Raw genomic sequence first — 15,075 nt, forward strand, 5'->3', positions numbered from 1 at the left:
AGTCTCATGGTACGTCTCCCTCTGATTTCTCCCCCTTCAGTTTTCCCTTCCTTCCTCTATGGTCCTCCACGCTATTCCTTATGTGCCACGTATGAGTGAAGCCATATGATAATCGACTTTCTCTGCTTGACTTATTTCACTTAGCATAATCTCCTCCAGTCCCATCCATGTTGATGGAAATGGTGGATATTCATCCTTTCTCATGGCTGAGTAATATTCCATTGTATATATGGACCACATCTTCTTTAGCCATTCATCTGTTGAAGGACATCTGGGCTCCTTCCACAGTTTGGCTATTGTGGACATTGCTGCTATGAACATTGGAGTGCAGGTGCCCCTTCTTTTCACTACATCTGTATCTTTGGGGTAAATACCCAGGAGTGCAATTGCTGGGTCATAGGGTAGCTCTAATTTTAATTTTTTGAGGAACCTCCACACTGTTTTCCAAAGTGGCTGTACCAACTTGCATTCCCACCAACAGTGGAAGAGGGTTCCCCTTTCTCCACAACCTCTCCAACATTTGTTGTTTCTTGCCTCATCAATTTTTGCCATTCTAACTGGTGTAAGTTGGTATCTCAATGTGGTTTTGATTTGAATTTCCCCGATGGCTAATGATGTTGAGCATTTTTTCATGTGTCTGTTAGCCATTTGTATGTCTTCTTTGGAGAAGTGTCTGTTCATGTCTTCTGCCCATTTTTTGGGTGTTGAGTTTGAGAAGTTCTTTATAGATCTTGGATACCAGCCCTTTATCTGTAGTGTCACTTGCAAATACTTCTCCCGTTCCGTGGGTTGCCTCTTTGTTTTGTTGACTATTTCCTTTGCTGTGCAGGAGGTTTTTATCTTGATGAAGTCCCAAAAGTTCATTTTTGCTTTTGTTTCCCTTGCCTTTGGAGACATGTCATGAAAGAAGTTGCTGTGGCCGATGTCGAAGAGGTTACTGCCTATGTTCTCCTCTAGGATTTTGATGGATTCCTGTCATCCATTTTGAGTTTATCTTTGTGGATGGTGTAAGAGAATGGTCAAGTTTCATTCTTCTGTATATAGCTGTCCAATTTTCCCAGCACCATTTATTGAAGAGACTGTCTTTCTTCCATTGGATATTTTTTCCTGCTTTGTCAAAGATTAGTTGACCATAGAGTTAAGGGTCCATATCTGGGCTCTCTATTCTGTTCCATTGATCTATGCATCTGTTTTTGTGCCAGTACCATGCTGTCTTGGTGATCACTGCTTTGTAATATAGCTTGAAATCAGGCAATGTGATGCCCCCAGCTTTATTTTTCTTTTTCAACATTTCCTTGGTGATTCAGGGTCTTTTCTGGTTCCAATACAAATTTTAGGATTGTTTGTTCCAGCGCTTTGAAAAATGCCTTTGGTATTTTGATCAGGATGGCAATGAAAGTATAGATTGCTCTGGGCAGCATAGACATTTTAACAATGTTTATTCTTCCAATCCGTGAGCGTGGAATGTTTTTTCATCTTTTTGTGTCTTCTTCAATTTCTTTCATAAGTGTTCTGTAGTTTCTAGATTATAGATCCTTTATTAGGTTAGGTTTATTCCAAGGTATCTTATGGTTTTTGGTGCTATTGTAAATGAAATCAATTCCCTAATTGCTCTTTCTACAGTTACATTGTTAGTGTATAGGAAAGCAACTGATTTTTGTGCACTGATTTTTTATCCTGCCACATTACTGAATTGCTGTATGAGTTCTAGTAATTTGGGGGTGGAGTCTTTTGGATTTTCCACATAAAGTATCATGTCATCTGCGAAGAGAGAGGGTTTGACTTCTTCTTTGCCAATTTGAATATCTTCTATTTCTTTTTGTTGGCTGATTGCTGTTGCTAGGACTTCCAGTACTCTGTTGAAAAATAGTGGCAAGAGTGGGCATCCTTGTTGTGTTCCTCATCTTAAGGCAAAAGCTTTTTATCTTGATGAAGTCCCAATAGTTCATTTTTGCTTTTGTTTCTCTTGCCTTTGGAGACATGTCTAGCAAGAAGTTGCTGTGGCCTAGGTCAAAGAGATTGCTGCCTGTGTTCTTCTCTAGGATTTTGATGGATTCCTGTCTCACATTTAAGTCTTCCATCCATTTTGAGTTTATTTTTCTGTATGGTGTAAGAAAGTGGTCCAGCTTGGAAGAGCTAAAATTAACAACTCAGGAAACAACAGATGTTGGTAAGGAAGTAGAGAAAAGGGAACCCTCTTATACTGTTGGTGGAAATGCAAACTGGTGCAGCCGCTCTGGAAAACAGTGTGGAGTTTCCTCAAAAAGTTAAAAATGGGGGTGCCTGGATGGCTCAGTTCGTTAACTGTCTGCCTTTGGCTCAGGTCATGATCCCAGGGTCCTAGGATCAAGCCCCATGTCTGCCTCCCTGCTCAGCGGGAGGCCTGATTTTCCCTCTCCCTCTACCCCTCCCCCCTGCTTGTGCTCTCTCTCTCTCAAATAAATAAATAAAATCTTTAAAAAAAAGTTAAAAATAAAGCTACCCTATGACCCAGCAATTGCATTACTAGGTATTTATCCGAAGGATACAAACAGTGATTTGAAGGGGCACATGCACCCCAATGTTTATAGCAGCAATGTCCACAGTAGCCAAAATATGAGAGCCCAGATGTCCCTTAACAGATGAATGGATAAAGAAGATGTGATAAACATACACACACACACACACACACACACACACACACACACACACTGGAATATTACTTGGCCATCAAAAAATGCAATCTTGCCATTTGCAACAATGTGGATGGAACTAGTGGGTATTATGCTAAGTGAAATAAGTCAGTCAGAGAAAGACAAATACCATATGATTTCACTCATATGTAGAATTTAAGAAACAAAACAGATGAACATAGGGGAAAGGAAGGAAAAATAAAATAAGAGGAAAACAGAGGGAGACAAACCATAAGAGACTCTTAACTACAGAGAACAAACTGAGGGTTGCTGGAGGGGAGGTGGGTGGGGGGTGGGGTGACTGGGTGTTGGGCATTAAGGAGGGCACTTGATGTAATGAGCACTGGGTGTTGTATGGAAATGATGAATCACTTAATGCTCTCTCTGAAACTAATAATACAGTATATGTTAATTAAATGGAATTTAAATTTTTTAAAATTTTTATTATTTTTAAATTTTATTATGTTACGTTAATCACCATACATTACATCATTAGTTTTTGATGTAGTGTTCCATGCTTCATTGTTTGCGTATAACACCCAGTGATCCATTCAGTACATACCCTCTTTAATACCCATCCCCAGGCTAACCCATCCCCCCACCTCCCTCCCCTCTAGAACCCTCAGTTTGTTTCTCAGAGTCCATAGTCTCTCATGGTTCGTCTCCCCCTCCGATTCCGCCCCCTTCATTTTTCCGTTCCTGCTTTCTTCTTCTTCTTCTTTTTTTTTAACATATAATGTATTTTTTGTTTCAGAGGTATAGGTCTGTGATTCAATAGTCTTACAAATTCAAAAGAATACTTTGTGGTGATGGAAATGTTCTGTATCTGTTCTGCCCAATACAGGCACCGTCCAGCCACATGGCTCTTGTGCACCTGAAATGTGGCTGGTGCAACTAAATAAATGAATTTCTTATTTTATTTAATTTTCACTGTTCTAAATTTAAATAGCCATATGTGGCTAGTGGCTACCACATTGGACAACACAGGTACAAGTTGAATTCTTCCAGAAAGGATTTACATTTGTTTCTTCCACTCATCTGAGGAATGACCAACTTGAGACTCCCTTAAATTAAATTCTTTGCTTGAGGCTTGTTTGAATGCTCTGGTCATATGATTTCAGACCATAGATCTGAATGAATACCAGGTTTGGCTCAGATTCTCAGAAGACGTTTTCCTCCCTCAACTAGTGGCAAGACTGAGATATGTGAATGTTTCTGCTGTCCCTTCCTGCATGATGGGTGTTTTTTTTTTTCTCATTTGCTCTTACCTTCAAGGGTAACCCTATGGAGTCCCAGCATTATGCAAAAGTCTCCTATTAAACTCTTCATCTTGAATGTTTTTTATTTTCATACAAAAACCTAAAATAATTGTGCCTCCTTCAATCAGTAATAACTTAAGAGCCAATGATATACGGTAATGTAATTTCTGATGGATAGTAGAAGTTTAATATATGTTGAAAGAGAGAGAAGGGAGGGAAGGCCAAATAGGGCCATACAGTTTGAGTGTTTCTTAAAATAATGGTCCTATGACCCTTTAGATGTTTGGGGGAGGGGGACGGATGGTTAAATGCATGCTAACTTTTGTTTGAGTGGAAGAAGAAAGGAATTGGAGAGGAAATATACATATGAGACCCTGGTAGAGTACAGGGAGAAAGAAAGGCATAATAATCAGTGTATCGGTCAGAGTCCAGGCAGAAAAGAGATGGCAAGCCATAGATGGATGGAATGGCATCTCCTTGGGCCTGACTTTTTGAATTGGGCTAGAGCCCTGTTTGCATAGGTGAGATGAGAAGCTAACAACACTGTTTCATGAACATCTTTATGAGCTTCTGTACATAAGTGCAGCTTTGGGGTTCAGGTAACAATGCAGGACATGTGCAGAAGGTCATTCTCTTTACTGCTACAAAACTCAGTCCTGCTCTGGACCCTACATCTTGAGGCTTTGAGAACTTTGAAGGTCACTTTCCTCAGTGCAGGTGTCATCCTGGACACCAGTGGCAGCTCCAATCATGAGGCATGCTTAAGTGGCTAAGGAAGGGCTAAGAAAAGTGACTGTGCCCCATGGTGATGAAACTGGACAGGTTGGTTTCTGAGTACAGTCAGAGACTCTCTAAGATAGTTGGGATATAAACTGACTCTGGAAATCTGCAAATGACCATTCATTTCTGCTTGAATACATGGAGCTCAGCTCTAGCAACATTTTAGTAATAGTATTTGTGGGACCTCACTTCAGTTGAAAAGAAGACGAGAACTGGGATATTCAAATCATGGGGGGGGGTGGGAATGAAGAAATTGAGTTAGTTCTTCCCAAAACTGAAACTTAAATTATGGAGGAAAATAACTATAAATATCCTTTTCATCTAATCCATACAGATTTTATCCAGAAGATGTAAATAAAAACTGTTAATTTCTGGAAAGCTATAAGCCTATTGGACCCAAGACATAAAGCTGGGATTGTGCATAGTCCATTTTTAGCCTCTGGAATATTGGACACCAAAATGTGAGAGGAGTATTTGGCATTATAAACAGAGTGCCCTGGCCTTGGGTGAGAAATCTTGGGTTTCAGTCAATTCTGGCAAAGCTTCACCACCTTGGTGAATTCACTTAACCTGCCAAGCACAGTATCCTTGCCTGAAAATGGGATATGATACACTCTCCGACCTCAAAGAGTTTTTGTATCAAGTGAGAGAATAGTAACCAAGTGTTATAGGACTGTAGGGGGGGGTGAACATACTTTAAATAGGGCCAATCTAAGGCAAAACATTATCCCATTGAAGAAAGAAGAAAGCACAAATGATGTTCACCTACTAAAAAATTACCCAAAAGTAAGAGCTCCAGGTTCCAGTCTATATCTTTCAACATAATTGAATCTACTTGGATTTGGGGTTGAATTGAACATACAGTAAGTTCTATCAGTGATAAAAGAGAATAAATATGTAAAGTTAATAGGCTTTCTAAAAAATATACCCATTTGTTATTCCAGTTTTGTTTCCTTACTCTACTATTGCACTTAAACTGAGGAAGAGACAAAAAGAAGCTCTAGAGGAAGGGATCTCTTATGTATGGTGAGAAAAATAAGACCTTTTATTTTCCTATGCAAGAGCAAATTACTTCTCTCCAAGGTATAACCCTGAAAATCTCTAGGGGCAGGAACAGTTCCTAGAAATTTGGGCCCAGGTCTCAGCAGCAACTAGGATAGTACCCCATGGTTAAAATGAGAAAGCTATGTTCCAAGGTCGGATATAACAATGGGACATGGTCATGGGGCAGAGAGCCTCTGAAAACTTGATAAATAAGATGGGAAATGGTGGCCAGAAAGATGTCTCAAGTCAAAATGAGACTCCAGATGGATTCATGATGACACAAAAGATACCAAAATGACATGAAAAACTCAGAAAGACACTCAGAATAGAGCAAAGGCAGGCACCCAAAATTAAGGAGGATGGTGAGAAAGGGTCAGGCCTGACAGAGCTAAAGGGCAGGACAAGGTGGCGAACAAATGTTATGGCAAATGGAAAGAAAAGGAGCTATACCCTCTTTATCTTTTATCCGCAGAACCTAGGGCAGTGTCTAATACAGAGTAGATGCCCATTAACTTTTGAATGAATGCATAAGCCCATCAGACACATTTAGGATATTGGAAACTGGTCTTTCTAATTCAACCAACTGATAGCCTAAACCAGCACTTCTCAAACTTTAATATGCTTGTAAATCACCAGAGGATCTTGTTTAAATGTAGGTTTTGGTTCAGTAGGTCTGGGGCGGGGGCTGAGAGTCTGCGTTCCTAACACACCTGTAATCACAATGCTGTTGACCGCAGTTACACTGATCCACACCACTATTTGAGTAACAAATACTCAGACTCAGCAGCTTGTAACAGCTTTTTGTTAAGGTGGAAATCAATTCCAAGAGGGAGGATTGCAAGTGGAAATAAGGAAAGCATCTTTCAGCAGTAAGGAAGTAGTTTGGGCAAGAATGCCAGTTCTTGAGAAAAGTGGTTTGGGGAACTTTCCTGGGACAGAAGCCGCTGACAGCCCCATGGCCAGCAGGAGGGAACCATGATGGCCCAGAATTGCACATGCAGATTGGGGGATGATCGCAATTTGGCAGTTTGTAAAATGGTTTTCCACGGGAGCCATCATAACTTTTGATAACCTGAATAAAAACCATTACCCAATAATGGACTTTATTTCAGTACACTCCATCTGTCTTGTTGCATAAAAATAAAAGTTCAAGTTTATTTTTTTTAGTTTGACTATGTTACTACCGTAGAGTTTAGTGATATAGAAAGCTGAATAAAAATAGAGTTGATGGCGTGGCAAAAAGATAGAAATGGGAACTCTGTAGACAGAATTATCATATTAACTCTATAGTCTCCCATTAACTACTCAGTCCTTCCTCTATCATTGTACCTATTGCCTTCTGTGAACTGTAGCATGTGGTCTGGATTTAAAGCATACTTGTGGATTTGAGCATACTTCTATCTCTTCTAGGTGCCCCTAGGTGTAGCCACCAAGTAACAGGCCAAGATAGTGATGCAGAATCAACCCCAACTTGAATGTGAGGAGATTGTGTTCTAGGACCAGCACCAACACCTTCAGCACCACAGACAAAGGCAAATCCCTGTGGAGGCATATCTCTGACTTCATTATGGTCTTTGCAGATGATCTTCCCTTCGCCCCTGTGCACAAGACAGTCATTTCTAACCTGCCCTATCAAGTGCCCACCTTTCCTATCAATTGTGGCCCCTTTCCTTATGTTATAGGACTGTTTCCTAATGTGCATATACAGGACACCATACTCCTTTTTCATAGGCAGGTACTGCCATATATATTCCTGGAATTTGGCATCCATTTTTCAAACAAGTTATTCAAGATGCATCTCTCATATCATGTCTACAGGAGTAGGAGGTGGCCTTCAAGACTTTTAAAGGAGGCATACTTTAGGACAAGAATTCATGCAAACTTAAGGTCATGTGTGGTGACTTTGCTGAGCAAGGTCAAGCTGCCACTCTTCCTTATTATTGTATAGCAAGTCAAACTCCCTTCATAGGAGCAGATCAACTGTACTCCCTGAGACCAAACTTGAGAGCAAGAAAGTAAAATTACAAGAGGTTCCTGACAGTGGTGAAACCAGATAGTAGACAGCAACCAGACCTAGGGCTGATGCCTACAAATAAGAAACTTTCTCTGAGGTACAAAGAGTCATAAGACACAGGGCTCAGCTTAGGAAGACGGTTGATTATCATTGGGAAAGAACACATTGGAATGTGACATGCCTTTTAATGGACAAATTTCTAGCAAACATTATCATAATTTCCTCAGAATGAGATTTAGACTGTAAGGGTAAATGGGGAAGATTCTCTGAAGCTGCCCATGAGAGCTGCAGTTTCTGATGGATAATGGCCTAGAGGGCACCTGAAGTGATAACACCAGAAGTGAGAGCAGATGCCCCTAGCAAAGGCATTGAGATGGGGCACTGCCACCGGCAATTACAAGGAATAGAAACTCCAGGGATCTCATAGTCACAGGAGGGAATTAGGGCTTATCTGCTGATCAAACCAGGGTCAACACCATAGACTTTGAACTTGGGCCTTAATTTGACCCCTTTGCTGGCTTTTCCTAAGGATCCCCCTTGGCCACAAGAGCCTTCCTGCTCAACATGGAAATAACACAAAACTGATCGCTTTATTATCTTATAGTTCTGGAGGTCAGAAATCCAAAATGAATCTCTTTAGTCTAAAATAAAATATAAGCGGGACGCCTGGGTGGCTCAGTCGGTTAAGCGTCTGCCTTCGGCTCAGGTCAGGATCCTGTGGTCCTGGGATCGAGTCCCACATCGGGCTCCCTGCTCAGTGGGGAGCCTGCTTCTCCCTCTGCCTGCTGCTCCCCCTGCTTGTGTGTTCTCTCTCTCTCTATCTCCCCCTTTCTGATGAATAAATAAATAAAATCTTTAAAATAAAATAAAATATAAGCAGAGCTCCATTCCTTCTGGAGGTTCTAGGGGAGAATCACTTTCCTTGCCTTTTCCAGCTTCTAGAGGCTGCCTGCATTCCTTAGCTTATGACCCCTTTCCATTACTCTAACCTCTGCTTCCCTCATCATATCTCCTTCTTTTTGACATCTGCCTCCCTCTTATAAAGACCCTTGTGATTACATCAGGCCCACCTGATAATCCAGGTTAAGCTTCCTATCTCAAGATCTAATCATATCTGCAAAGTCCCTATTGCCGTGTAAAGTAACATATTCACAGGTTATAGGAATTAGGATGTGGACATCTTTGAAGAACGATTATTCTGCCTACCATAGGTGGTATCTTCAGTGAAGGCCAAAAAAAAAAAAAATAGCATTTATGTGGCCTAGAGGTGGCAGGCAACTCTGGACCCAAGGGGCTCAGAAAAAATGGCCCACTGTGCTAAAAAAAAAAAAAGAAAAGAAAAGAAAGGATTTACACTAGCACAATGTGGTCAACCTAAAACCTTTACAAACTTTCTTACAAACATAAATTCTTGCTCCAAGAAACTCTTTAAATCATTTCATTGCAATATAGCATCATCATTATTTTTTAAATCAACCAATTACAGTAATTTTTGTGTTCTGAAAACAGGGACACGATAGTTGACTGCTCCCCCAGAAAGCCTTTTACTTTTTTTTTCACCTATGAGTGAAAAATGAAATCATAGGACACATTATGCAGCCAGAGCAGTGCACCTGCATGCCACTATGCTCTGGCTGGAGCTCACACTGGAGCTCTGGCTGGATCTCCCCTGGGATGCTCACACCCAAGGGAACATGGTAGAATGGAACATGGTAGAATGGCTGTTTGTGCTTTTGCCCTACTTAAAGGAGGATTTCGTTGTGAGGCAGAAGTTAACAACCGACAGAACTTTGGACAGTCTTCAGGGACTGCAGAATTTTCTTTCCTGTAATTAGTCAAGACCTGTAAATTCTACCTCCTTAATCATTCTCCACTCCCCCTTCCTCTTCAACCTTATGCCACTTGTCAAGGCAGCACAATACATTGCAGAGTTTTCCCAAAACGATCTGATCCTAACAACCACCTAAGATAAATATTAAACGTGCAGATTCCCTGGCACCTCACTTGGAAATTCTGATTTCAAGCCTTGGCAGAGGGCTTGGAATCTACATGTATAATAAACACATCCCCCCCCCATGTGATTCTTATTCTCAGGCAAGGATGGGCAAGACTGACATGATGAAACAAGCTGGGCTTGGAAATCAGGCACACCTTTGTTTGAATATTTTTTAAGCTGGTGAACTTGTGCAAGTTACTTAGCTTCTCTGAACCTATGCAATGAAAAGTGCATAGGTTGTTTGGAGAATTGAATAGGATTGTGTGGTGTGCATTTCACTGTATACAGAGCCCCAGTAATTGTGAATTCTCTTATCTCCTTGAGCTTTATGCCTCTTCCCCCAGTACCTGCTAGGTTTTCACAACTGGGAGATGTTGACTGACTGTGCAAATGTCGTAGAATGACAACCAGCAACACTTGGTTAATCTCTTTGCCAGGACCTACCCTACCCACCCAGTCTTAACTTCGTGTAATTAAATGGGTTTTCAGGGCTCTCCCTGCCATAGGGCTTCCTCTCATTTATGAGGAAATGTCCACAAAGGTTCCCCTTTCTTCACCCAGCTGCACAAAGAATGCTAATCTTCCTCACAGCTGTGTCAACCATAGTCCTAGCAAGTGCCTCCAGGAAAAGCTTGACTTTTATTCTACAAGAAAAAGAAGGATGACAGATTTGCTTCTCAGGAGGCTGAGGTTACAAGCGGACCCTAGTCGGGGGTCCCTGGTGGCCAGAGTTTTGTCACCACTTACAAGGAAGGAGGAGTCTTGGAGACATGGTAGGCAGAAATCAATGACTCCATAAAATGCTCAGTGGATTTTCCTTGTCAGTCTTCCTTATTACATAAAAGTGCATGTGCCTTTCTTACTTTTTCTTTCCTTCTTTCTCTCCTCTTCCTTCCCTTCCCTTCTCCCTCCCATCCCTCCTTCCTTCTAAAATGCCTTCTCTGACTCCTCATTCTGACTTAGAACCTTCTTCTCTGTTTCCACAGCATTATGTCCTCATCTTTATCATACCAAGTTCTCAATTCTATAACTATTGGTGTGTTTGCCTGTCTTTCCTCTTTACCACTCCTCTGCCTAGCACCTCAACTCCCTGCACACACTAAATTATAAGCTTCTGGGAAAACAGGTACCATGCCTTTTTATCTTTACATCTTTGATCTCTAACAGAGTATCTGACACATAGTAGTTGCCCAGGAAATAGTGAATGAATGAATGAATGAATGAATGGCTTCAGTGGTAGTGGGTTAATGTTGGTGTCTCACAGAAGCCTTTGAAGAAGATGGTCACAGTGATGAGGCAAAGGCTCAGAATGATTTGTTGGGAATCAAATAAAGTTACCACCATTCAAAAGGATCCTGTTTATAATCCAGTGGAGATTCTGACTTAATTTGAGGAGAATTCCTATAATTGCAAAGTGTTGCACAGAAAACCAAAGATACAAAGAAGAAACTGTCCTTAAGGATGGACCTTTGTTATAGTCCAGGGAAGGTGGCATTGGGATGAAGTTGAGAGTTATAATAAAGACCAGCATTTCTATTTCAAATTTTAGTTTACAAATTATTATCAAATATACTATCTATAAAGAAGGCATAGGTGTTAGAAGTCAGAGGATCTGGGTTTCCAAAAAGTGGCCTAGCCTCACTGAGTTTTAGCTTCCTCATCTGTAAAATGAAATGATACCTCTGCCCATTTCAAAGGGTTGTTGAGAGGCTCAGTATGTGATAGCAGTGGGGCTATTATAAATAGTCCCATGAAATAAGTTATTGAACAGGCTGGTAAGATGAGGTTTTACTGCCTCTGAGCTAAGAGCAAGTAGAGCAAGGCTTTAAAAGCAACACTATCGTGAGTAAATTTTGTGCTGCTCATCCTCCTACAACCTGCTTTCTTATCCTTAAAATTAGAGTCAGAGTGGAATGATCCACAAATTGCCAATGAATCTAAGATACTAAGATTTCTACAACCAACTTGAGGCAAGGCATGGTGAGTAAGTTCCCATTTAATGAATCTAAAGATACTAGCACTCATCAGAAAAGTGCTCAGACCCTATAAATCTATATCACACAGGGTGCAGGGTGAGTATCTGAAGCACATTGTCCTCTTACAGCTGAGCTTGTTGGCCATATGTCCCTAGTCCTCATTATCCCTAGTGGACCTGGACCAATTGGCCAAAACCTTACATATACTGGCAGAGCTAATTATTTATAGATGTAGTGCAGCAAAGACTTTGCATCTTCCTTTGTGGTAAGGGCTGATTTCCCTGACTCTCCTTCTCCTTTTTCTCTTTTATGTATTGTCTGTTCCTTAATTCCTTGCATTTTTATGTGTCTTCAGTTCTGATTAATTCAAAGCTGTGAAGATATTAACTTACTAATCCATCAGTTGGGAGTGATCAGGAGGGAGAGGAGAGAAATACTATCCCAATTCTGCAAATAGAAAACCTGAGCCCAGAGACCTAAAATGAAGATTGGAGAGTAAGCATCAGCTATGTGTCAAATCCATCACTAGAGGATTTCCATAAGACTTTATGTTGGTTAGGCTATATTTATTAAAAGGAATTTTGGTGACCTTTAGTTGGGGTGAGTTGTGTAAGAATTCACCTTAAAAAAAAGGAAGATTAAAAAAAAGATTTGCTACAGATCCAGGATTCCAGGAACAGATGAACTGCCAGTTCTCACAGAGCTTATTAAGTAGTTCAATACTCAATAAATCATTCAGAGTTTAGAGCAGTACTAGTGACTGGGTCCTCTGGTCCATCTCCAAAACAGCAAGGATTCACAAATATTGATTCTTATGTTCCACCATTATGGCAATTCAGCTATTCTTCCTGTGTCCATCAGCTACTATTCCCAAAACCTACTGCTTCTTTCTTTTTCTCTGTCTCAAGTTCTGATTGGTCCAGTTTGTCCCTTTGTTCATGATAAGCAAAAATTCCAAATCAGGTCATCTATAAAGTCCTAGCCAACATACAGACTGGCCATCCTTAAACAAGGTGCCCACTTTAGGGGAGGATGGGCATGAGGCACCATTATGGCAAGTTATATGAAGACAAAACCTCAGAAGAGGAACGTGGGAATAGATGTTCTGAAGCCTAGCCTGTTCAGCAAAGGGTTCAAAGTCAGTGCCATAACAGAGGCTGAGATGCCTATATAAACCAAATTTTCTTTCCTATAAGTAACTATGATTTATAAAAAAAAAAAAACTTCAGCTTAAAAAGCACAAAGATTTTGAGAATTCCTTTATGTATCATTTTATTATTTTAAAATTCATTCTATACTACTCTCTTCTTTGATTAAAGATCATTCAATTAGTGAGGTTCTTAATGTGCTAAAATATAATTTTAATTTATCAAAATTTAATGGTCATGTAACGTCTAAGGATCATTTACTGAACAAAGTGAAGCACACATGTTTAAGGTTGTGTTAGGTTTAACTAGAAGTATTGCCACGGTGTTATTTTCTGTGATTATCTATTGCAGAACTGAGTGCATTAGATTTGTTCCAGGTGACCTAGGCTTATTGTGGTAAGCTGGAGACCTCAACTATTTACAACTTTGTTGCAGGAAAATAATGTTCTGAGTTCTAAACATTCATTTGACAGTGGGAACTCCCGGAGTATAATCATTTCTAAATTAGAAATTAATGCAGTTTTATTCCAGAAGTCTTATATCAAGCATCTTTGAAGTAGCCACTTTCGGCAAACATTTTAAAAAGGGCTCTGCTCATCACAACCATCTTATGACATTTTAATTCTTTCCTTGTCTTGAGAAGTGGTGTAAATATGAGGGAAAGGGAACTGTATATTTCTCTAAGACAGTGGTTCTCAAACTAGGGTCACAGAACTAGCATATTGCCATCACCAGAGAATATGTTACAAGTACAAACCCTGAAGCCTTACCTCAAATCCACTGAATCAGAAACTTTGCAGATAGGGCCCAGAAATCTGTGTTTTAACAAGCCTTCTGGGAGATTCTTGTGCATGCTAAAGTACTTCTGTGAGCTTCTGAAACCCCAGGAAGTCTCCATTTCTCATGAGAACAGTGCAGTATCCCCATGCCTTGGTTAGGAACAGGAGGCTATATTATCTTCCTAGTTACTTCTGAGTGGGGGTTAAATCTGGGAGGAAGCCCAAAGTAAGGATGAATGTGGTCAATGTACACTGGACCTGTTTGACTCTTCTCTGTTCCCTTCTGCTTCAGCAGGCTGCTGCCTCCTCTTTCTAAGCTCCTTCAATTTCCTATGTAGAATTTACTCCTACTTCCTCTCTGTCAACCCAAACTCCACTATTTCCTTCCAGATTTGCTTCAAAAATGACTTCCTTCAAGACACTTTCCATATTCCCTCTCAGTTGCATTCATTCATCAAGCATTTATCTAGCACTTACTTTTTTCCTGGCGCAAGTTACAAAGACAAATAAGACTCTATCCCTGTTGTCATGTCCAATAAGAGCACACAACAGATCACTCTTCTCCTTTGCTTTTACTCAGACCTTTCTTATAGTTCCTAATAAATCATCACCCAACTTCACTTTGCTTTTAGGTTACTTTCAGTACATGTTTATCTTCCCTACTAGATGGCAAGCTCCTTGAGGGCAGTGACCCATGTTTTAAACTCACATTGTGTATGGCATGTTTCCTGACAGCCTACTGAGCACATATTGGGGGCATGCTATTGGGCTGAATGAATAAGATTATGATTGAAACAACAGTATAGACATGTACAGAATGGAATTGATACTTTCAGAGTAAGTTTCTCTGTATTTTCTTCCTCTGACCTTTGATCCATCCTTACCCACCAACCTAGGGTATAAAACCAATAAAACCCTACTGACAACTCATTTGAAAAAAAAAAAGTAAGGGGGCGCCTGGGTGGCTCAGTCATTAAGCGTCTGCCTTCAGCTCAGGTCGTGGTCCCAGGGTCCTGGGATCGAGCCCCACATCGGGCTCCCTGTTCTGCAGGAAGCCTGCTTCTCCCTCTCCCACTTCCCCTGCTTGTGTTCCTCTCTCGCTCTGTCTCTGTCAAATAAATAAAAAAATTAAAAAAAAAAGTAGGTTCATGTTTCTCTATGCTGGGCTGGAAAGAAATCCAAACAAGTGTTAGGCCAACTACCAGGTCAAATGCCAATCCACAGAACTCTTCATTAAATTTAAAAATAAATCTTAAATATTATGCCTTATTTTCCCATTACTCTTGGTTGGACTTTGAAAAAAAATTTCTGTAGAATCCTGACTCAGGACCAGAAGGACCAAGTGGATGCCATTAATTAGTGAAATTGCAAAGAACCTGCCAAGTGAATGATTTGTACTTGACCAGA

The 15,075-nt window shown here is 40.5% G+C and overlaps 1 protein-coding gene and 1 long non-coding RNA gene across 8 annotated transcripts in view; one reads left to right on the forward strand and one right to left on the reverse strand.

The window, feature by feature from the left end:
- The window catches only part of LOC141374023 (uncharacterized), a 29,257-nt gene extending 18,585 nt beyond the window's left edge, over positions 1-10,672 (reverse strand). The window contains exon 1 of the long non-coding RNA XR_012380570.1: positions 10,513-10,672. This is a non-coding gene — a long non-coding RNA (uncharacterized lncRNA). The remainder of the gene's footprint in view (positions 1-10,512) is intronic.
- Positions 1-15,075, forward strand: part of CPNE4 (copine 4) — a 516,611-nt gene that overhangs the window by 422,871 nt on the left and 78,665 nt on the right. The window lies entirely within an intron of this gene.

The sequence above is a fragment of the Callorhinus ursinus genome, unplaced genomic scaffold, assembly GCF_003265705.2.
Source record: "Callorhinus ursinus isolate GAN/ISIS: 27379988/994484 unplaced genomic scaffold, GSC_fseal_2.0 scaffold1, whole genome shotgun sequence".
In the NCBI taxonomy this organism is placed as follows: domain Eukaryota; kingdom Metazoa; phylum Chordata; class Mammalia; order Carnivora; family Otariidae; genus Callorhinus; species Callorhinus ursinus.